We start from the raw sequence: 22,746 nt of genomic DNA, 5'->3' as shown, positions 1-22,746 counted from the left end.
TTGACCTTCCGGAGAAGAATATCAAAGGTCTGTGTTGGAGACAATTGCAAGGAAAGGTGGAAATAGGCTTTACAAACTCTTGATTTCGTAGAACGCGGGCCAAGTGTCGGATAGGGACTTGGCCTCAGACTCTTCCATAGCTCTGGTGTTCCTACCCGAGGTCCATCTATCCATCAATGGATTAAATCCACGAGGTCCATCTATCCATCAATAGATTATATCCCCGGGCGTCCATCTATCCATAACTGGATTATATCCCTGAGGTCCATCTATCCATCAGTAGATTATATCCCCGGGGTCCATCTATCCATCAGTGGATTATATCCCGAGGTCCATCTATCCATCAGTAGAATATATCCCCGGGATCCATCTATCCATCAGTGGATTATATCCCCGAGGTCCATCTATCCATTAGTAGATTATATCCCCAGGGTCCATCTATCCATCAATGGTTTATATCCCCAAGGTCCATCTATCCATCAGTAGATTATATCCCCGGGAGTCCATCTATCCATCAGTGGATTATATCCTGAGGTCCATCTATCCATCAGTAGATTATATCCCCGGGGTCCATCTATCCATCAGTGGATTATATCCCCAAAGTCCATCTATCCATCAGTAGATTATACTGTCGCTGAGTGTGCCAGGCACTGGTGGGTGGGAGCTGACTGTACTAGCACAGATCCTCCTCTTTGCCCACCGACCTGGTCCAGACAGCAAAGCTAGGGTTCCAGAAGAGGAGAGGGGACTGTTGCACGGAGGTGCCAAGAAGTCTTGCCCAATGTTGAAAGTCGTCAATGGTGCCGGTACGTACAAGCGCTCAGTGTCAGGTTGTGCCATGTTGTCTCGTAGTACTGGCTCATTTAAGTGACAAAAGGATTGCAGTTATCATTCCATTAAACAGGTTTAAATTCCTACTTACATGAGGATGGGAGATTGAAGACTAGTGCATGAAAAGTTGGGATTGGAAAGTTGGGGTGCAGGCCTTTGGAATACCAGGCCCTAGGTCCATGCTTGGTACAGGTGGAATTGCTGCACTGGGGAAGTCTGCAAAGCAGCCTGTCTGTATTTTGATCTGTGATATTTTGGTTACAAATACTCTTGTAAAGCGGTATTCAGTACATGATATTCTGTACCCGTGATGATTGTTCTGTTGGATCAGCCTGCATTTCTGAGACCTAGCGTGTAAAACCACGTGTTGCCTAGTCACAAAGCTACATCTACATGTGTAATTTTCCTCATGTGTAAATCTACTCGTTCACCTAGGTAAAAATCGGCACTTTTCTACTGTTCACCATTTCTGAGTGTAGATTTGCACCTTTGGGTACATGTCTCCACAGCCGCAGTATGCAAGGCTGGAGCAGAACTGGAGCTTACAGCACCAGATGAGAACATGAACAGTGAAGCTTGCACAGCCAGAGCAGGGCTGTAGTAAACCAGAAGTGGATTAGAACTGAAGCTTGCAAGTCTGAAGCACCAAAGCAGTTTGCAGAACTGAATCAGGATCGAAGCATGCAGGACCGGATCAGGATGGGGCAGAACTGGATCAGGATTGAAACGTGTAGGACTGGATCAGGATGGGGCAGAACTGAATCAGGATCAAAGCGTGCAGGACTGGATAAGGATCGAAGCTTGCAGGACTGGATCAGTATGGGACAGAACTAGATCAGGATTGAAACGTGTAGGACTGGATCAGGATGGGGCAGAACTGAATCAGGATCAAAGCGTGCAGGACTGAATCACGATCGAAGCGTGCAAAACCGGATTAGGGTGGGGCAGAACTGAATCAGGATTGAAGCGTGCAGGACTGGATCAGAATGGGGCAGAACTAAATCAGGATTGAAGTGAGCAAGACTGGATCAGGATGGGGCAGAACTGACTCAGAATCAAAGCGTGCAGGACTGGATAAGGATCGAAGCTTGCAGGACTTGATCAGTATGGGACAGAACTGGATCAGGATTGAAGCGTGTAGGGCTGGATCAGGATGGGGCAGAACTGGATCAGGATCAAAGCGTGCAGGACTGAATCACGATCGAAGCGTGCAAAACCGGATTAGGGTGGGGCAGAACTGAATCAGGATTGAAGCGTGCAGGACTGGATCAGAATGGGGCAGAACTAAATCAGGATTGAAGTGAGCAAGACTGGATCAGGACGGGGCAGAACTGGATCAGGATTGAAGCGTGCAGGACTGGATCAGTATGGGACAGAACTGGACCAGGATTGCAGCGTGCAGGACTGGACCAGGATGAGGCAGAACTGAATCCGGATTGAAGCGTGCAGGACTGGATTAGGATGGAGCAGAAAAGGATCAGGATCGAAGCGGGCAGGACTGGATAGGGATGGGGCATAACTGGATCAGGATCAAAGCATGCAGGACTGGATAAGAATCGAAGCGTGCATGACTGGATTAGGATCAAAGCATGCACAACTGCATCAAGATGAGGAAGAACTGGATCAGGATTGAAGCGTGCAGGACTGGATCAGTATGAGATATAACTGGACCAGGATCGAAGCATGCAGGACTGGATCAGAATGTGCCATACATGGATCAGGACCGAAGAGTGCAGGACTGGATCAAGATCGAAGCATGCAGAACTGAATCATGATTGAAGCATGCAGTACTGGACCAGGATGGGGCAGAACTGAATCAGGATTGAAACATGCAGGACTGTATTAGAATGGGGCAGTAAAGGATCAGGATTGAAACGTGCAGGGCTGGATAAAGATGGGGCATAACTGGATCAGGATCAAAGCGTGCAGGACTGGATAAAGATCGAAGCATGCAGGACTGGATCGGGATTGAAGGATGCAGGACTGGATCAGGATGGGACAGAACTGAATCAGGATTGAAGCGTGCAGGACTGGATAAAGATTGAAGCATGCAGGACTGGATCTGGATTGAAGTATGTAGGACTGGATCAGGACGGGGCAGAACTGGACCAGGATCAAAGCGTGCAGGCCTGGATCAGAATGTGCCATACCTGATTGAGGATCGAAGCATGCAGGACTGGATCAGGATGGGGCAGAACTGAATCAGGATTGAAGCATGCAGGACTGGACCAGGATGGGGCAGAACTGAATCAGGATCAAAAAGTGCAGGACTGGATAAGGATCGAAGCGTGTAGGACTTGATAAGGATGGGACAGAACTGAATCAGGATTGAAGGATGCAGGACTGGATCAGGATGGGACATAGCTGGATCTGGATTGAAGCATGCAGGGCTGGATTAGGATCGATGCATGCAGGACTGTATCAGGATGGGGCATAACTGGATCGGGTGTAGGGCTTGCTGGATTGCAGCTTGCAAGACTGGTTCAGGACTGGATCAAAATGGGGCAGATCTGGAAAAAGGACTGGAGCTTGCAGCTAGGGTGGAACTAAGACGAAAAGAGGCCAAGAGACCACAGTAAAATTGCCCCCATTAGCAATCCACATAACTAAAAAAGTGACCCACATTTGTAACTCAGGCCAATTGTGAACTTGTAAAGCTGTATGGGTATCTTGAAAGATAAGCGAGGCTGCATGCATTTGTTGCTGCAAGCAATGTTTGTGGTAATATCGGAGAAATCAACAGTAAAAACTAACCCACTTGGGCATAAAACAGGTCCACAAACTGGTAAAAAACACAGCCCACACATTGATCTGTCAGACCAGCTAAATGGGCACTGTCTGATTCCCCTACAGACCAGTCCAATCCCTCTGGCAGCACTGGTTCAGTATGGGGAGGAGTCAGAGTTTGCAGAACTGGATCGGGATTGAAGCTTTCAGCGCTGGGGCTTGCAGAAAAGGTTGGGAATGGGGCAGGATTGGAGCGTGCCAAAGTGGAGCATGAACTGAGCTTGCAGGACTGGCTCAGGATGAGGCAGAACTGGATCAGGACTGAAGATTGGGAGACAGGGTCAGGATGGCGCAGAACTGGATCAAAGGTAAATCTTGCAGAAGCGGCTCAGGATGGGGCAGTAGTGTCGTTTGTAGAACTGAGTCAGAACTGCAGCTTGCAGGACCGGGACAGGATGGGGCAGAACTAGATCAGGGCTAGAGGTTCAGGTTCAAAGGAGAGCTGGAGACCGCAGAACTGGATGCGGCCTGAATCCTGCAGGATGGAAAAGAACTGAAGCTTTTAAGGCCAGAGCTGAAATGGACTTAAATGGGGTGAAGAGCCAATAGCAGGAGGCAGTTGAGCTGTGCCCCTCTAATGCACCCACCAGAGACCCTTTATCTACTGGTAGAACATCAACCATCTGAAAAGCAAGAGACAGCAATCTAGCAGGAACCACCTGACACAGAACAGGCAGTTTCTGAAGTTTTAGAAGGAGGCTGGCTCTACTCTCTTGCCTGTCGCTCGATATACTCCTCGCGCCCGCAGCTGCGCCTCCTGCTGGACTGGAATCATACCACACTATACGGATTTGTACAGGTTTTTCATGTCAGACGTGTCAAGATTTTAAAGACCATTACAATTATCTTGAATTTTATATAGTTTGAGAAGTGTTTTTTTTTAAATAAAACAAATAACAGCTGAACTGTTAAAAGTAGATTTGCTTGAGAGAAAGGCCCTCATTCTGACCCTGGCGGTCGGTGATAAAGCGGCGGCCAACCCGCCAACAGGCCGGCGGTCCAAAATATGCAATTCTGACCCTGGGGGGAACCGCCAACACAGCCCGCCGCATTAACACTCCGCCCGCCATGGCGGAACAAACAAACAGCGCGGCGGTCACCGCCAACAGCCAGGCGGCAGACAATGTACCGCCCACCCTATCACGACCCACCAATCCGCCACCTTTTCCGGGGCGGGAGCACCGCCGATAAAAACACGGCGGAAACAGACTACGAACGGGAAAACGCTCACCTCCACATACTCCACGCGAGATTCCGGCAGTATGGAACCCGAGTTACAGGTCATCCCCGCACTCCTATACCTGCTCCTGTATCAGGAGCACGCCCGGCGGCGAGGAAGACATCGGTGAGTACTGCACCTACGACACAGGGGAGGGAAAAGATTACCGGCACACACCCACCCACCCACACCCACTACAACACACACATCAATGCATTCCCACAGATCACTGTCACAACCCACAAACCCCCCCCTCCGAAATAATGCAAAGACCAAAAGAAGAGATCTTAAACGGGCAGATATATTGAAAAATGGACAGCAGTAATCCAAATAAATAAATAAACTATGTACAAAATATATACATCTACTATATGTAGTCCAACCACTGTCCGTGGACCACAGGGGTCCTGAGCAAAGGGGCAAGGCCCAGTCCCACGACAAGAACTCCACGGAGAGAACACTGCAGGGGCATCAGAAAGAAAAAAGGACAGGCACCCCAGGGGGAAGGGAAGGGGGGGCACCTCAGCCACTTGAGTACACAACGCCAGATCCACGAGGGGACTCCATGACCACTGGCCCATCCTGGGGAGAGCAAAGCCACAGTCCATACAGTCCATACAGTGGGTGGCCTGCCCACTGGGCCATCCTGGGGAGTGCAAAGCCACAGTCCATACAGTCCATACAGTGGGTGGCCTGCCCACTGGGCCATCCTGGGGAGAGCAAAGCCACAGTCCATACAGTCCATACAGTGGGTGGCCTGCCCACTGGGCCATCCTGGGGAGTGCAAAGCCACAGTCCATACAGTGGGTGGCCTGCCCATTGGGCCATCCTGGGGAGAGCAAAGCCACAGTCCATACAGTCCATACAGTGGGTGGCCTGCCCACTGGGCCATCCTGGGGAGAGCAAAGCCACAGTCCATACAGTGGGTGGCCTGCCCACTGGGCCATCCTGGGGAGAGCAAAGCCACAGTCCATACAGTCCATACAGTGGGTGGCCTGCCCACTGGGCCATCCTGGGGAGAGCAAAGCCACAGTCCATACAGTGGGTGGCCTGCCCACTGGGCCATCCTGGGGAGTGCAAAGCCACAGTCCATACAGTCCATACAGTGGGTGGCCTGCCCACTGGGCCATCCTGGGGAGAGCAAAGCCACAGTCCATACAGTCCATACAGTGGGTGGCCTGCCCACTGGGCCATCCTGGGGAGTGCAAAGCCACAGTCCAAACAGTCCATAACAGACTCCACTGCCACTGGAGGAGGCATGTTGGCCAGAGGACATCCTGCAGCCCTGCCCGAGACAGATCCTGCCCTGCCACGTCTGCCAAAGGGCCAGCGGTTCTTGCCTGGAAGGGCCCAGTTCAGCGGTTCTTGAGACGGCGGTCCCCAGCGGAGCGGTGCTGGAGACGGCGGGGCCCAGTTCAGCGGTTCTTGCCTTGAAGGGCCCAGTTCAGCGGTTCTTGCCTGAAGGGCCCAGTTCAGCGGTTCTTGCCTTGAAGGGCCCAGTTCAGCGGTTCTTGCCTTGAAGGGCCCAGTTCAGCGGTTCTTGAGACGGCGGTCCCCAGCGGAGCGGTGCTGGAGACGGCGGGGCCCAGTTCAGCGGTTCTTGCCTTGAAGGGCCCAGTTCAGCGGTTCTTGCCTTGAAGGGCCCAGTTCAGCGGTTCTTGAGACGGCGGGCCCCAGCGGAGCGGTGCTGGAGACGGCGGGGCCCAGTTCAGCGGTTCTTGCCTGGAAGGGTCCAGTTCAGCGGTTCTTGAGACGGCGGTCCCCAGCGGAGCGGTGCTGGAGACGGCGGGGCCCAGTTCAGCGGTTCTTGCCTTGAAGGGCCCAGTTCAGCGGTTCTTGCCTGAAGGGCCCAGTTCAGCGGTTCTTGCCTTGAAGGGCCCAGTTCAGCGGTTCTTGCCCTGAAGGGCCCAGTTCAGCGGTTCTTGCCTTGAAGGGCCCAGTTCAGCGGTTCTTGCCTTGAAGGGCCCAGTTCAGCGGTTCTTGCCTTGAAGGGCCCAATTCAGCGGTTCTTGAGACGGCGGTCCCCAGCGGAGCGGTGCTGGAGACGGCGGGGCCCAGTTCAGCGGTTCTTGCCTTGAAGGGCCCAGTTCAGCGGTTCTTGCCTTGAAGGGCCCAGTTCAGCGGTTCTTGAGACGGCGGTCCCCAGCGGAGCGGTGCTGGAGAGGGCGGGACCCAGTTCAGCGGTTCTTGCCTGGAAGGGCCCAGTTCAGCGGTTCTTGCCTTGAAGGGCCCAGTTCAGCGGTTCTTGAGACGGCGGTCCCCAGCGGAGCGGTGCTGGAGACGGCGGCCATTCTATGGCCAACTGCTCATTGCCTGGTGGTGCCCTCCTGGGCAGCGGGGATGGTGCTCCTTCAATGCCCACCTGGGCTGTGGGTGGTGGGGCCCTCCTGGCCAGCTGGGCTGGGTCCTCCCTGGGCAGCGGCTATGGGGGTGGTGGGCTCTCCCTGGGCAGCTGTGACGGTTCCTCCCTGGGCAGCGGCTATGGGGGTTGCGGGCTCCTCCTGGGCAGCTGTGACGGGTCCTCCATGGGCAGCAGGCCTGCTGCCTGACTTCTCCGCCTTGCTGCCCTTGCCCTCCTTAGTCGGGAGTCTGTGGCCCTTTCCTCCCTTTGGAGCTGTGGCTGTTGACGGTGGCTGGCTAGTGTCCTGGGGGGATATAGAACCCGGGCTCCTGCGGCGGCCCTTCCGCCTTCTGCTCCTCTTCCCAGGGGGTGGGCTGGCTGTCCCCTTGCTGCTGGGCGAAGATCCAGACCTGCGGGCTGGTGGGCTCCAATACCCCTGCACCCTTGTCAAGGGGGCTGCAGGGCTGGTGGTGGCTGAGGTGCTCTTCTTACCCCGACGAGAAGGAGGGGGGGGCTCAGGGTCAGGAAAGAAGGTAGCAGTAGAGAGATAGATTTTCCTGGGACAATGGATAGTGGTAGGTACAGTGGGTATGGGAGTGGAGGGAGAGGATGTGGTTGTAGGCGAGACAAGTTTGCTGTCTTTGGGTGCAGGTGCAGGAGCGGGAGGCTGTCGTGAGGTGGATGGCTGTTGGGTGGGTGGGTGGCTGCGTTTGTGTGGTGTGGAAGAGGGGGTGACAGACACAGTGGGAGAGGACACAGGGGACGTGTAAATGGCAGTGGGGGTGGTGACTGCACGTGTGCGGACTGTACTGGAGGGTGTGCTGGTGATGGAAACACTGGCTGATGGTGAGGTGAATGAAGGTGTGAGTGTAGACGTCACAGGGAGGGAGGAGGGAGACGAGGAGGTGGGGGTCACAGAGGTGGTAGTGACTGTTGGCATGTCTGCATCGGAATGTTGCTTGTGTGAATGTCTGCGTGATCTGTGGTGCTTATGTTTGGATGAGCTGCTCTTGGGTGTTGAGGTGTGTGCAGGCTGGTCTGATGGTGTGGGTGGGACAGGCAGAGGAACAGGAGACTGGGAGGAGGGAGTTAGTAGAGGGAGGCAGGAGACAGGGACAATGGCTGCCGTCAGTGCTGAGGCCAGAGCCTGGAACGATCGCTGATGGGCAGCCTGACCCGAATGAATGCCCTCCAGGTACGCATTGCTGCGATGAACCTCCCTCTCCACCCCCTGGATGGCATTCAAAAGGGTAGTCTGCCCAACAATGAGCGTTCGGAGGAGGTCAATGACCTCCTCACTGAGGGCAGCGGGGGTAACAGGGGCAGGGCCTGAGGTGCCTGGGGCGAAGGAGATGCCCGGCTTCCTGGCAGAGCGGGCACGGGGCGAACGCTGAGGGGCTGCTGGGAGGGCGGAGATGGTGCGCTGGGTGGCGGCTGTACCTGTAATGGCGGGGGGCACGGATGGTGCCACCCCCGCAAGGGAGCTCCCTTCCGAGGACGTGTCCGTGTCGCTGCAGGGTCCAGTCGTCCCCGTTGTGGAGCTCCCCTCGCCCTCCGTCTCACTGGTCCAGTCAGACTCTGTGGCATGGCCCTCCTGGGCCATGTGAGATGCAGCTCCCTCCTGCCCCGATGCCACTTCTCCTCCGCCTGATGATGCTGATGCACAGAAAGACAAACAAAAAGGGGGGGGGGAGAGAGAAATAAAGAGATTTTGAGTACATGGATCACCGGTACAGTTAGCGGACATGACAGACACAGATGCCCCCTGCACTAAGTTGCGCACTTGGGGTCCCCTACGCATTCCGTGGAACATGCCCTACACGCCTAGAGTTGACAACTGCACCCATGGATGACATGGCCCAGGGATGGCTGTACTGGCACACTACTGAGGATGGTGGCTGGGGACACAGGGGCTTACGGGGGTGCCCAGCCTACAGATATCGCCCTGGCCTAGGGGGACCCACAGCCCTCCTCCCCCACCCAGACACCTCCACTGCGCGACAACAGAGTAGATTATGCTTGTACTCACCCCCTTGTGTCTGCTGTGCTGCCCTCACGCGCCCATCCAAATCAGGGTAGGCCACCGCCAGGATCCGGAACATCAGCGGGGTCAGTTGACGGCAGGCACCCCGCCTACGTTGGGAGGCCATCCCCAGCAGAGACTCGGCGGTCTTCTTGGTCCCGCGGCAGATGTCCTCCCACCTCTTGCGGCAGTGGGTGCCCCGTCGATGGTGGACCCCCAGGGTCCGGACTTCCTTGGCGATGGCACGCCAAATCCCGATCTTCTCATGGGCGCGGACCTATGTGACACGTACAGGGAGGGAGAAATACCACGTTCAAGTTTGTCTGCATTTTCGTTGCCAGTGGCCCAACGCCCCCCATCCCCGCCAGGCCCCCCGCCATGCCCCCCGCCAGGCCCAACATGCCCCCCATCCCCGCCAGGCCCCCCGCCAGGCCCCCCGCCAGGCCCAACATGCCCCCCATCCCCGCCAGGCCCCCCGCCATGCCCCCCGCCAGGCCCAACATGCCCCCCATCCCCGCCAGGCCCCCCGCCAGGCCCCCCGCCAGGCCCCCCCTCCAGGCCCAACATGCCCCCCATCCCCGCCAGGCCCCCCGCCAGGCCCCCCGCCAGGCCCAACATGCCCCCCATCCCCGCCAGGCCCCCCGCCAGGCCCCCCCGCCAGGCCCAACATGCCCCCCATCCCCGCCAGGCCCCCCGCCAGGCCCAACATGCCCCCCATCCCCGCCAGGCCCCCCGCCAGGCCCCCAAGCCAGCCAGTGGCCCCAAATCCATATTGAATTAAACTCACTTGTTGGTCTGGAGGACCGTAGAGTAGCGCATACTGGGGGAGGACCCCATCCACAAGTTTCTCCAACTCTTCTCCAGTGAAGGCAGGGGCCCTTTCCCCAGGCGCAGCAGCCATTGTCCCTTCCAGACCGAGGTCACAGCAACACTTGCAGTATAGGTCCTCTCCTGTGAAAGTTCAAGTCGCGAGTGAATAAGTAGATAGAAAATGGCGGTCACGCCCGCGGCGGTGCGTACCGCCACCGCCGGCGCCCTTCGCCATTGGCTCCTGAAACCCATAGGCTTCAATGTTAACCAATGCGGCTTCGCGCCGCGGTCTTCGACCGCCGACCGCCGCGGTGTGCCACGCCAGCGCATTGACCTCACATCCCATTGTCACACTTCACAGGTCAGGCAGCCGCCATTTCGAGGGTCCACATGGCTCAATTTCAACTGCGTCACACAGGCCTAGGCCTTGCATAGCCACTCAGACACGCCATTCACTGCATAGAGAATCGTTTACTGTGCAAGCTGTGAGTACGTACCTGTGGGTTGCTTGACTGTGTGCTCCATGTTGTCCTTCCTAGGCACCATCCGCTGGGTTTGGCGAGGAGACGGATGAATCCTCCCGTGTACAGGCCGCTGGTGGACCTATCGACAATGGAAGCACGCCACATTATCCTGACCTACCGGCTTGACCGTGCCACTATACATGAACTTTGTGCCCAGCTGGAGCCCGACCTGATGTCCCCCATCCGCCAACTCACAGGGATTCCCCCTCTGGTGCAGGTCCTGTCAGTACTCCATTTCTTGGCAAGTGGGTCATTTCAGACAACAGTGGGAATTGCTTCTGGGATGTCTCAGCCCATGTTTTCGAAGGTGTTATCCAGAGTGTTGTCGGCCCTGATGAAATACATGAGGAGCTACATCCTTTTCCCTGAGGTGGGCGAGTTGGCTGCAGTGAAGGGTGATTTCTATGCCCTTGGACATATTCCCAACGTCATTGGTGCCATTGATGGGACCCATGTGGCTTTGGTTCCCCCACGAGACAGGGAGCAGGTGTACAGGAACAGAAAAAGTTACCATTCCATGAACATCCAGGTGGTGTGTTTGGCTGACCAGTACATCTCGCATGTAAATGCCAAATTCCCTGGGTCAGTGGATGACGCCTACATCCTAAGGAATAGCAGCATCCCTTACGTGATGGAACAGCTAGAGAGACACCGTGTATGGCTATTGGGGGACTCTGGGTACCCCAACCTGTCGTGGCTACTGACCCCAGTAAGGAATCCCCGGACCAGGGCAGAGGAACGGTACAATGAGGCCCATGGGCGTACTAGGAGGGTGATCGAACGCACCTTCGGCCTCCTAAAGGCCAGGTTTCGGTGCCTGCATATGACAGGTGGATCCCTAATGTACTCACCTAAGAAGGTGTGTCACATCATCGTGGCCTGCTGCATGCTTCACAACCTGGCTTTGCGCCGCCAGGTGCCTTTCCTGCAGGAGGATGGTCCAGATGGTGGTGTTGTGGCAGCTGTGGAACCTGTGGAGAGTGAAGAGGAGGAAGACGACGGGGATGAAACAGACAACAGGGACAGAATCATTGCACAGTACTTCCAATAGGACACAGGTAACAATTCAAACATCATTTTGTAAATGTAAAATACTCTCCTGCATCTCTGCTGCCTGTCTATTTGCCCCAGTGTATGATGACTGAGTTGTGGCTTTTCCCTCCCTATTTCAGATCTGGGGTCCCCACTACGAGTCCTGTGCTTCGTTTCCCCATGGACTACAGCTTTGTGGCAGCTGTTTGTTGACTTCACTATGTACAAGGACATATTTGCACTGTCATGTCAATTACAATATTTTGAATTCACAGCCAGACTCCAGATAGTTTTGTGCAAAATAGGTGTTTATTTCAGTGCTCAAAATGGGATGGGTGGTTTCAAGTGGGTGGGGGCTATGGTGAAGGAATGTCCATGGCAGAGTCCAGAGTAACAGTCACACAGGTGCATTGTCCATAGGCCTGTGGAGAGATGGAGCATGGGCAGTTCAAGGATGGACAGGGTGACAATGTGGGACAGTGGGATGACATCAGGTGGTATCCTTTGCTGGCGGGGGTGTTGATATCCTACTCTGTCTTCTTGCGAGATCTCAGGGCCCTCTTGCGGGGTGGTTCTTCTCCTGCAGGAGGTGGGGGTCTGGTGGGCTGCTGTTGTGCGGGGGCCTCCTGTCCACTAGCGCCGGCGGAGGTGGTTGGCTGTTCTTGGTCCAGGCTAGTGGCAGGGGCCCTTTGTTGTTGTTGAGTGTCCGTCCTGGTGTTGATGAGTTCCTGCAGCAGCCCTACCATGGTAACCAGGGTGGAGGTGAGGGCTCTGATGTCCTCCCTGTACCCCCGATAGTGTTCCTCCTGCAGTACCTGGATCTCCTGGAACCTGGCCAGTACCGTCGCCATCGTCTCCTGGGAGCGGTTGTATGCTCCCATGATGGTGGTGAGGGCATCGTGGAGAGTGGGTTCCCTGGGCCCGTCCCCCCCCTGTCGCACAGCTGCCCTCCGAGTTGCCCTGTTTCCCTGGGCCTCTGCCCCCTGGCCGGTGTGCCCACTACCACTGCCCCCAGGTCCCTGTTGTTGTTGGGGTGGTGGGTTATCCTGGGTGCCCTGTAGTGGTAGACACACCGCAGATTGACGCGCCCTGGAAACAGAGGCATGGGCCCGCTGGGTGGGAGCTGTGCTGGTGTTCCCAGAGGGGTTTGGGTCTGTAGTGGCCTGTGCCTGTGTGAGGGGAACTGACTGTCCAGAGGTCCCCGATGGTCCGGGCTGGTCATCAGTGTCCAGGTCGACAGAGCTGCTGTCATCGCTGACGGCCTCTTGGGTGGGGGGTGTGGAGAATTCTGGGCCCTCCGTGGCGGTGTGTTGGCGGTCGGGTCCTGCAGGGGTATAGAGGTATGGTTATAGTTTCAATGTGTGCCATATGGGTGTATCTGTGGGTTCCCGTGTCCCCAAGTGCTGGCATTCGTGTGTGGGGGCTTTGGTGAGGGTGGCTTGTGGGGGGGATGTGTATATGCATTGGGCATGGTTTGGTGATGGGTGTCCATGCTTAGTGGACGCATGCAGGCCTAGGTTTTGGGATGTGTGGGTTGTGATGGTGAGACATTGGCAGGGAATAGGTGTGCTGGGGGTGGGGGTGAGGATGGTGGTGGGGGTGAGGATGGTGGTGGGGGTGAGGGTGGGGGTGAGGATGGGGGTGGGGGTGAGGGTGGGGTTCGAGGATGGGGGTGAGGGTTGGGGTATGATTTGGCATGCAGGTGGGGGGGAAGCAGTAGTGAAGCTTCAACTTACCAGAATCCATTCCTCCGCCGACTCCTGCGAGGCCGTCAGGATGCAGGATGTTCAAGACTTCCTCCTCCCATGTTGTAAATTGTGGGGGTTGAGGTGGGGGTCCTCCGCCAGTCTTCTGCACAGCGATGTTGTGCCTGGATACCATGGAACGCACCTTCCCCCGTAGGTCGTTCCATCGCTTCCTGATGTCTTCCCGATTTCTGGGGTGCTGTCCCACAGCGTTGACCCTGTCGACAATCCTCTGCCATAGCTCCGTCCTCCGGGCAATGCTGGTGTATTGGATCTGTGTGCCGAAGAGCTGGGGCTCTACCCGAACGATTTCCTCCACCATGACCCTGAGTTCTTCGTCTGAGAAGCGGGGGTGTCTTTGGGGTGCCATGGAGTGGTGTGTATGATGTGTGGGGTGGAGTATGTGTAGTTAAGTGTGTTGAGTGTGGTGGTGTGTGTTGTTTTGTGTGTGGATATTGTGTGGGTGATGGTGTAGTGTGCCTCTGTGTGATGGTGTTCTGTGATCGCTGCTGTGTCTCTCAGTGCTTCTTTTTGGATTTTGGTCGAAGGGGTTTGTGGGTGATGTGGGTGTGTGTTTTATATTGTATTGTGTGTGTGGGAGTGGTGTGTGTATGTGTATCAGGTGTGTGGAATTCAAATCGGCCAATGTGGCTGAGTTTTGTTCGTTTGTGTGTATTCTGACCGCGGCGGTGTGTACCGCCAATGGAAAACCGCGTTTGAAAGACCGCCGCGTGGATTCGTGGGTCGTAATGGCATGGGCGTATTTCTGTTGGCGTGACGGTGGAGGTTTGGTCACCTCCACTTTTCCGCCGACCTCTGGTCTGGCGGTCTGTTGTGGCTCTCGGATTTTCGGAGGTTTGGCTGCTGCGGGTCAGAATGACCGTGGCGGGTTACCGCGGCGGAATTATGGAGGATTTCTGACCGGCGGTAGGCGCCTTTTACCGCCGAGGTCAGAATGACCACCAAACTCTTTTAGCAGGAACAATCTCTCACACAAACTTTTCTTGTAAGAATAGTCTCCTCCACAACTTTGATTTGTTTAACTGACATGACGTAAGTAGAGTTTGGAGTTTACGATTAAATGGCCTCCTGTTTTTAAGCCCTATTTCACCAACCATGGACAAGTTGAAGTAGAAAAGTAAGTTTCCTTTCATGGCTTGACTGGCATAGATTTATGTGCCTTTCAGAAAAGCACCACCAAATCAAGAGACGTTCTAAGGCATGGGGAAGGTGGGCGGTGGCCCAGGGCTCCAGCCTTTCAGGGGGGGCCCGGATAGAGCCAACTCCGTTCTGTCTTGTCCTGATGACCTTGAATAATTCTTAGATTGTTTTAAATATCGTCTTCCTTTCATCTATTTTTTTTAATATGGGTGATGTGTGAGAGTCTATTACAGACATTTTGCAAAGAAATATTGTATTCAAGTTCAATGCAACATCCATTAAATTAAAAAAAGTTTATTATAGATCACAATAGGACCTCATATATGAGAAATGGGAGGGTGCCACAGAGATTATTCGCAGTAACATTAGTGAGCTGCTGCTTTATAATTTTGAAAACAAAGGTAGCTGGCCCTGAATATCAGATGCAAACACGTTTAGAGTTTGACCAAGTGCGCCTGTGCACTGTCAGCAAGGTGGCCAGAGAGAGACAGAAAGAGCTGAAATCAAATCATAAATTCAAAGCTGTTCCAAACAGAGACCCCCAAAATACATTTGGCCCCAGGCCCCCAAATCCTTAATATGTCCCTGGCCAAGGCAGCTACCAAAGGTCGTGTAACATTGCTGTGCAGGATTCATGTTCAAAGCTCATGTTCAAGGTTTTTACACAAACTCCCAAAGTGCAGTTTGCATTAGTAAAACAAAAAACAAATGTCCTTGGAATGCTGGGAGTTTTCTACTAGAATGTAGGGATCATTTATTTCTCTATTCTGCTGTCTAGGACTGCCAGACTTTCCCCAGAGGCCCCAAACATGAAAAAAAAATATTTCAGAAGGTCAACCATAAATAGGGCGGAAGGTCTGAGGTACTTAGACGTCCATGGGGCCTTTGGTCTAAGGTTTCCACCAGTGGCAACATGATAGTCTGCCTGAATCTAAATAGAGCTGTTGAGCCAGTTCAGACAGGGTACACAGTACATTGTGGCAGATGACCATGTTTGACAAATTCTAAATAAAATCGTAAATCTAGAGTTAAGGGCGGGAAATGGGGTGTTTCATGGATGTGACCACGCAGAGTGCCTGGCCCACACAACAAAGCCGCTATAATTATTTTATTTACTGGTAGGCCAAGTGTTTAGAACATAAATACTGTACAAATAGGCAAGAGCAGTATATATTCCATTGAGCGCATTGGATGTTTAACGTAGAACTAAAGATGAGCTCTAATGAAATGGATAATAGGGTCCATATTGTGGACATAAACAGTGAAGAGAGACTTTCGACAAACATGTCTAAACCTTCTATGAAAGAGAGCCAGTTATGTACACATTACTAGAAGATAGAGGACCGTGCTTTGCCCTCTTGTAGGAGGATATTCAGTGAGGACTGTTGACACTGAGACTATTCACAGTAGTCAGTATAGAGAAGAAAGAATACTTGTGTAGGATTCCTTGAGTATTTATTTGGATTTTTTTAAAACGTTTCAGTATGTAGCAAATGTATTCAAGATAAAAAAGTGAAATATGTGATGGGTAGAGTTCCAGCAGTTTAAAAAGTCCCAAAGTATCCATCCAGGATTTGGTCGAAGCTGTGCAGCTTTCCCCATCACCCTGATGTTGAATTTTGGGTGATTTCTTCAGTTAATGGGCAGCATTCTGTGAAACAGTTTATGGCCAAACTTTCACAATTTCAGCTGATCGCTTTGGGCAGTTTCTGTTTGCATTTTGAAAGAACAGTTAGTCCTGCTGCAATTCTGCGTAATTCTGGGCCTTTTTCAGAATGTGCCGATGGTGCATAAAATTGATTTTGCAAAATAAAACAAGAAAGCAAATAAATTTTTGCTATCCATGCAGTGCTTAATTTGTGCTGTGGTTGCAGGTGGTGGGCACCAGCACCCATTTTTGCAGAAGGAGAATATTTTTCATCATCAGGCTAGACCAGAGCAAAGCGAGACAGGCAGAAAAAACAGAGAGACGGAGAAAAAGAAAAACAGTGGCAGAGCGAGATAAATGAATTAAAAAGAGCCTGCAAGAGTGAGATGAGACAGGAGGAGTAGGGAGGAAAAGGAAAGAGGCATGAAGACATGGCAGCCTTGGGATTCATGAGATAAAGATACAGGAAGTGTAGGGGGGTGAAAGAAAGAGGCATGAGGTGGAATAAAGACCCAGCAGCCTCAGTATTCATGAGATAAAGAGACAGGAAGTGTAGGGTGGTGGAAGAAAGAGGCATGAGGTGGAATCAAGACCCAGCAGCCTTGGTATTCATGAGATAAAGAGACAGGAAGTGTAGGGTGGAAGAAAGAGGCATGAGGTGGAATCAAGACCAGGCAGCCTCATATTCATGAGATAAAGAGACATGAAGTGTAGGGGGTGGAGGAAAGAGGCATGAGATGGAATGAAGACCCAGCAGCCTTGGTATTCATGAGATAAAGAGACAGGAAGTGTGGGGGGTGAAAGAAAGGCATGAGGTGGAATCAAGAGAAGGCAGCCTCAGTATTCATGAGATAGACAGAAAGTGTAGAATGGTGCGTGAGAGAGACATGAGGTGGAATCAAGACCAGGCAGCCTGGATATTCAAGAGATAAAGAGACATGAAGTGTAGTGGGTGTAGGGGGTGGAAGAAAGAGGCATGAGGTGGAATCAAGAGAAGACAGCCTCAGTATTCATGAGATAAAGAGACAGGAAGTGTAGAGTGATGGGTGAGAGAGGCACAAGGTGAAATCAAGAACAGGCAGCCTTGGTGTTCATGAGATAAAAAGAAGGGAAGTGTGAGGTGGTTAAAGATGAAGGCATGATGTGGAGTCAAGACTAGACATTTTTACTATATGGCAACCTGACATTCAACTATGATGTTGATGAGATTATAAGAAACCTATGAATTCTTGAACTTATATTGTCTACACATTAAACACAGAGACCCTGTGGAAAAAAACATTTACTTGCTGCAAAAAAATTTCAGCATTTCAGTCTCGCAGAAAAACATATATTAATGTACAAGGTTTTGCAAATCCTAGTAAACAGTGACTCATGTACTAAAGGTCAGGGTGCTATGATCACCGTGAACATGACTGACAGGCTTGTAATGCTGATGCCTAAATATTAACCAGCAACCTCAAATCTGCCATTGAACTGCGTCAGTAAGGCAAGCAACTTTAATTTAGAATTCAGTGTACACCTTTGTCTAGCCATGGAGTTCTGTCTCACACACACATCTGTTAAACTCACCTGGTTGTAAAGAAATCACCTCGTCTGCTTAAGCTATTCTTCTAATTTAAGTTTTCTGATTTTATTGATTTTTGCAGACACAAACGTTTCAGCATGTGTATTTATTTTAAAAAAATGAAAAAAATACCAAAACACATGTCTTCTGCAATCATGTTTGCCAGGTTCCTAGCTGTGAATCTTGACACCCCCGGGAGTTAAAAAACAGCTGTCACAGCCCAGATGTGCATCTGGCCAAGGGTTCTAATGCTAATGTTTTTAGGCCAGTGCTTTGTTTCAGTGCATACAGCTACTTAGTGCACAAAAAACTAAAAACACTCAAGTCCGACTGTCTTTATTAGTTAAATAAACGTAGAAACATACAACTTGCAATTTCATTTTATTCCCAACTAAAAAATGTGGATGAAGATCAATAAGAGAAAACCTAAATATGGATATATACAGACGAAATGGAGAAATGCCGTAAAAACAGCAGCTCTAATTAAAATATACACATCTGTTGATTGGTCAGTTGAAAGGTCAACACAGAGCACACGTCCCCTACACCCGGGGACCTTTTCATCACATGCATAGCTCAAAACTTTAGTTAAAATACACCGTCAGGTGTTTTAATGCAATATGTGCTGAATTTACTCTTGAAGATCCGAGCTAGCAACCACATAGCTAGCGCCTGCAAAGGCATGCTGCGTGTTTAATTCAAACCATAATGAAATCAATTAAAAATATGCAGAATTATGGTAATTTGGCTGCCCACTTTCTCAGAGAGATGTGGGTGTTCCCTCAGCTGTAGACTCTGGTACCAATTTAAATTTTGCAAGAAATGAGATTGCTCTCTGGTGGAGTCCAAATTCTTGGCCAGTGCTGAAACTCCACTTTGGCCGTACTTTGATTTTGTTCCCCCCCCCGCCACCCGGCTCTTTGGGAATCCATTAAAGCGCCCCGAAAGGAGACAAGAGCTGATCGTCTTTGGCATGGCCTCTTTGCGCTCTAGTGAGGTGAAAGTGATGGCTGGCTACCCTACACAAGAGGTCTCTCCGCTCTACTTCTGGCTGAGCGCTGTGGAGGGGGCTGGGGGGGTTTTAATTCCAAAGGGAAGGGTTTGGGCTATAAATTGCTAATGCTGCTATTATTTGCGCTCTGTGAGTGCCAACCTCTCTGTCACTCTCCATCAGCATGATTTGCTAGGCTCGACGCGGTCCGCTTTGTTCCCGCTCCCTTCAACGTTGCACTTGGTTCTCAAGAATGCAAACTCTGCTTTTTGCGAGAATTGCATTAAAATTGAGTCTTGCTCTCGATAATTCTCCGGCCTTTGTGATGTGGCGTGGCCGACAATTTATCCTTCAGGTTTGCAATGCTTTCCAAGGAAGGATGAGGGGGGGCGGTTCGCTCTGTTTGCTGATGGTCTAAGATGTCCCCAAAGTTTCCTTCACTGTTAGTGGCTGTCCAGTTTCTATGAGCATCTGCATGGGGGTTTCCTAGGCTTAACTCATTCAAACACTCTGGTGGTCATTCTGACCCTGGCGGTCAAAGACCGCCAGGGCGGAGGACCGCGGGAGCACCGCCGACAGGCCGGCGGTGCTCCAATGGGGATTCCGACCGCGGCGGTAAAGCCGCGGTCGGACCGGCAACACTGGCGGGCTCCCGCCAGTGTACCGCCGCCCCATTGAATCCTCCAAGGCGGCGCAGCTTGCTGCGCCGCCGAGGGGATTCCGACCCCCCCTACCGCCATCCAGATCCCCCGGATGGCGGTAGGGGGGGTCGCGGGGCCCCTGGGGGCCCCTGCAGTGCCCATGCCTCTGGCATGGGCATTGCAGGGGCCCCCGTAAGAGGGCCCCTAAATGTATTTCACTGTCTGCTGCGCAGACAGTGAAATACGCGACGGGTGCAACTGCACCCGTCGCACAGCTTCCACTCCGCCGGCTCGATTCCGAGCCGGCTTCATCGTGGAAGCCTCTTTCCCGCTGGGCTGGCGGGCGGCCTGAAGGCGACCGCCCGCCAGCCCAGCGGGAAAGTCAGAATTACCGCCGCGGTCTTTCGACCGCGGAACGGTAACCTGACGGCGGGACTTTGGCGGGCGGCCTCCGCCGCCCGCCAAGGTCAGAATGAGGGCCTCTATCTCCAGTCCCGACCCCTCAAGATGATCTGGACCATCTCAGAACCTATTCAGGAATGACACCAGTCACAATTATATTTTAAATATTGGTATCCAGTCAACTCCAGCATCTCCATTGACATGACCTCTTTGTCTGTGACATACATCTTACATCATTACACTATGATATATAGAGTGCAGTCTTCAATTTTGCGCGCAATAGATGGAAAACTCCACTTAGGAGCATCACCTGCATTCTCCCACTGGGACAAAACATTCCAAATCCTTACATCAGTACTCAAGTAGGAGATGCCACCACCATGCAACACTTGTAATGTCCCAGTTGGGTGCGAACATCACTAGCACTCTTTTTTAGGGCACTCATTTTTTGAGGACAGGGACTTAATTTTCTTTTTTTTCCAAAGGTTTTTATTGAAAAAATGTAAAGCAGAGAAACAGTCGGTTGGCGTGTCATCGTAAGTAACATAACATTCATGCGCAATATCTTGACACACAGCATTAGTCATGGTACGAGCAGGAATCAATAGGCAGGTATATGGAATCACAGTTGAGAGTGGTTTATGTGTTGCCCAACCGTGGGGTGGGAAAGGAATAAAAAATACAAAAATTATGAAAGAGAAGATGAGATAGCATGGAAAAAGGATTCTGGAAAGAGAGAAGAGGAGAGGGATTTGAGAGGAGAGACAGAAAGGTGATTACCCAGCGTACATTAGAGGTTTTGTCAGGCCTCTGAAAGGGTTAACTGTATGGGTTGGTTGGGCAGTGTATGAAGACCGGTGCAGTGAAGGTCAAGGCGCTAGTCCGCTTGGAAGCAGTAATTCTGTCTCTGGGGGGATAATCACTTCCAGGTATCGATCAAGTTTATTCCATAGTGTCTTATTGACCAAGATCCAGGGATACTGGGTAGGGAGAATTGGGTGAGTCCCCCTAATGTACCTCAGCCATCCCACTAAGTATGATTGGAGGCGTTTCCCAAGGACGTCCATGATGAAAGAGCGGTTTCGTGTGCGAGGGTGAAGAGCAGGTCAGCAAGGAGTAGTTCATCGCGGTTCAAGTTCATAGTATATGAAGGGTGGAAGACTCCCCAAATGGAGAATGAAAAGTTCCTGGGGAGTTTTATTTGAAGGATGGTATCGACAGAGTCATTGACAGAGTTAACTAAAAGGGGGCAATCCTATAACATGTGTCGAAGGTCAGCGTGGTCGGAATTGCAGCTCCAGCAACTGTCTTTGTCTAAAAGACCTAGGGCCACATATATCAAACATTTTTGCATTTGCAAACGGTGAGAATAGCAAAAGTTCGGCCATTTGCGAATGCAAAAATGCCTTTCACGATGTATGAAAGGCATTCACAGTGCAATTTTAAGGAATCGCAAAAATAGCGATTCTCTAAATAGGAAATCTCAAATAAAGAATTCCTATTTGCAATTTCCAGAGCACATGTATCAAGCATTTCCTAAATGCAAATTAGGCATTTAGGAAATGCAAATACCACAAACTCAAGTTTGGTGGTAAGCATGTGCAATTTTTAAAAATACATTATAAGTGCATTTTTAAAAATGACATGTGAGCTTCACATGTCCTCAAATATTTTTTGGGGGTGCATCAGAGGGGGCATAACTGGAATTCGCAAATAGGGAAATGCAAAACCATTCGCACCAATGGGCTTACAGGCCCATAGGGATGAATGGAGTCTCATTCTCTCTTTGCGATTCGGTAACAGCGTTTGCGAATTTTAAGAAATCGCTATTACCAAATCACAAATTTTATACTTCCCATTTTGCATTTCTTAAATAGCGATTTCTTTAAATTCTCTATTTAAGAAATGCAGAACGGATCTTTGTAACATCTGGCCCCTAGAGAGGTGAATCGGTGCAGTGTATAGTATCTCTTGTGTAGAATGAAAAATTTAGTTTGAGCAAGATTAGGAGTTATTTTGGGGAGAAAGGGGAGGTCCAGGGTTTGATATCTAACAACCCCTGCTGGCCATCCTGCGACCAGTCTTTCTGCCATTTCTGTTCTACGGACTCGTAGAGCAAGGTATATGTGGGGCTGAGCCTGGTGTCACTCTTGGATGCCACATGACCACCTCTCCGGTGCTCAGTTAGTAGGGTTTGAATTGATGCAGGTAGAGCTTTGTGTTTAGAAACTGCAGCTATCATTGGAGTCATGAAAAGTCAGAAGAATGTAAGTTAAACTTTTGCAAAATATCGGCTAACGATAAGGAGTGTATTCAAGTGTCCAGTTAATTCCTGTTGACCTCCATGAGCAGGCCAAGGGGGAGCTGGAGTCTAGTCTGATATCCCTGATTGAAGCCTGTGAGCAGTACCTGATTTTTATGTCAGAGAGGCAGGCATCGAGATATAGGAGGGCATGTCTGGTATGGTTTAGGTTCACATTGTTAAGAGAAGGATGGCCTTTGTGGGTGGTTAAGAGGCATTAGAGGGGAAGACTGTCTGTTAGTAGTCATTCTAGTGAGAGCCATAGGGGTGAGAAATCAGGGATATCGTGGAATTAATTTGCTCCTTGGGCCCCCAAAAAGGCAAATTGGTATCTCTTGAAGTCAGCAAAATTAGCGCCCCCTAAGTGTTTTGTAGACTGAGTTTCTTTAGGGAAATGTGTGGTCTTTTAGAATTCCATATACATTTACTGAGCTGGTGGTCTAGGTTGGAAAATTGGTCATCTGAACAGAGGATGGGGACCTGGTTAATAAGTAGTTCACAATCGGCGATTACCTTTTTTAAGGATTCAAGTTTACACCATCAAGTAAAAATTTTTTGGTGACCAGCCATCTAAAAAATGTTATACTTTTTGCAGTTCTATGGTTTCATTGTGCCAAATAGATTCAGTGAGGTTGTCGTCGAATTCAAGGCCTAAGTATTTAAGAAATTTGGGTTGCCACGCTATCCCTGAATTTCCTAAGGTTTCTTTGGTGCAGAGAACA

This window comes from Pleurodeles waltl, chromosome 12 (assembly GCF_031143425.1).
Source record: "Pleurodeles waltl isolate 20211129_DDA chromosome 12, aPleWal1.hap1.20221129, whole genome shotgun sequence".
Taxonomy (NCBI): Eukaryota; Metazoa; Chordata; class Amphibia; order Caudata; family Salamandridae; genus Pleurodeles; species Pleurodeles waltl.
Note: the sequence above shows the minus strand (reverse complement) of the source record.